The sequence below is a fragment of the Priapulus caudatus genome, unplaced genomic scaffold, assembly GCF_000485595.1.
Source record: "Priapulus caudatus unplaced genomic scaffold, Priapulus_caudatus-5.0.1 Scaffold26, whole genome shotgun sequence".
Taxonomy (NCBI): Eukaryota; Metazoa; Priapulida; class Priapulimorpha; order Priapulimorphida; family Priapulidae; genus Priapulus; species Priapulus caudatus.
The window spans coordinates 1050645-1052782 of record NW_014577087.1 but is presented as its reverse complement, the minus strand read 5'-3'; positions in this window follow the sequence as shown (position 1 = coordinate 1052782).

Here is a 2138-nt window from a genome sequence, read left to right as displayed (position 1 = left end):
GCACCCTGACGGTATATGCTACTATACCCGCGCTGCGTTCACGGCGGGTGGCCGAACTACTTTGCGTCTCTTATAACGACATTTCGTCGTTTGTTTACGGCTTTCCGCCCATCCCACGAATGTGCTGTGTAGGCTCTCGAACGAGGCAAACAGGGCGTCATCGATGTTTGCGAGGTCAAACACCCCGCGTTACGCGGAAAACCAACACTAGAGGGGGTGGGGGACGTCGCGATGTGGTTCGCTCTCACGTCCATGCGCGTAGGAAGCTCCTAACTACCGATAAAGGCATCGTAACCACTTTCGCAGACAATAAATAGCCGGCCACCCATCCCACACGTATCCGTCTTACATCTATCTATACAAGTCTTAGTTTATATAACAACAAGAGTAAGGTATAAGCAGTACAGCTTTGACTACCACGCCCACTGCCTAGCTGAGCCGTACAAGTCTCTAAATTTATTGGGATATAGTTATGGTTAGAGATACAGAGTCAGGGATAAGGTACGGGTTAGGAATACCGAGAGTGTAAGGATTTTAGTGCGCTTGTTAAAGTCAGGGTTATAGGATAAGTCGCACTTAGGCATGTAAGATTTAAGACATACAGATACAGACATAGCGAGGATAGGATCGCCTACGTTTAAATTGACTACGTCACGAATTTTCTATGGTAAAATTTGTAAAATTTTTGTTGTCATTTTTTTACATTAAAAGTAAGAACTAACGGGACTAAACGTATCGTCAAATTCTTACCTGATAAGATTGTTTCTCAACTAGTTAAAAATCCAAAAAACCTGGACGATTTGATATTGTGTTCCTGACATTAATTGCTTGCTATGGGCTATGTACGTATGAGTCACGAGTCTATGTTCACATCGAACAATATAGTAAAATAGGAAGTATAATGCAGCAATTGAACCATAAAAAGTAAACAGAATTACTTATATTTTGTGAAAAAGTGAAAATATTTTTTTAATTTTTACTATTTACGGAGACGTAATCACTTTAACGTATATTTGATGGCGTGAGCATATATTCGACAACCAACGAAGGTTTATTCGCAACTGCGCTCGAGTGCTGCGTATACAGGTTGAGTTATGCTATGACTAGGGGTCGAAGGTTTATCGGTCAGCCATCACGCGAGGTATATGAAGTCGCTGTGTACTATAACGTGTCAGTCCGCCCACTAACGACGTGCTTGCTCCTCCTTCTCCCTGCTCTCACTATCTCTCCTTCACCTCTCGTGTACGCTCTCTCTCTCTCTCTCTCTGATACAGCCACGATACGCAGGTTGTTACAACATCGTTTCTAACGCCGTAAGTTACGCCCATCGCATTTGTTCTGGAAGTTTACTGAAAACATCTTTTGGGGCAATAAGACAGCATCACTTGTTAAAGCCAAACGGCGTTTATAACAAATCATTGTAATGTTTAATTGCTTATTCATTAATTTAAATATAATAGTAGTATATATATATTATATATATAATATATTATATAGGCCTATATAATTAATTTATTCATTTATATATTTATTAACGCGATTGTGTAGCGGGCGTGTGTGCGTGCGTACGTGCGTGAGGTTACCGTGGCATGTTCGTGGTGTGCGTGTCGGCTAGCAGGCATGGTGCACACCTATTTCATCTATTGACGCCGCGTGAAACATGCTCTGAGCGCGCAAGTCCATGTTTGCTTTGTATTCATGTGTGTTCATTGCAGGGAACTAAAACATCAATATTGGGCTTCGAACAATTTATTCAGTGGTGCGTTATCGACGTGGCAGGGAGTGAGAGAGAGAGAGAGAGAGTGGGTGTCGAGAGAGAGAGGAGAGAGCAGAGAGAGAGAGAGACGAGAGAGAAAGAGAGAAGAGAGAGAGAGAGATGGACAGAGAGGAGGAGAGAGAGAGAGAGAGAGAGAGAGAGAGAGAAGAGAGAAAGAGAAAGAGAGAGAGAGAGAGAGAGAGAGAGAAAGAGAGAGAGAGAGAGAGAGAGAGAGAGAGAGAGAAAGAGAGAGAAGAAGAGTTAGAGAGAGAGAGCAGAAGAGAGAAAGAGAGATGAGAGAGAGAAGAGAGTGAGAGAGAGAAAGAGAGAGAGAGAGAGAGAGGGAGAGAGAGAGAGAGAGAGAGAGAGAGAGAGAGAGAGA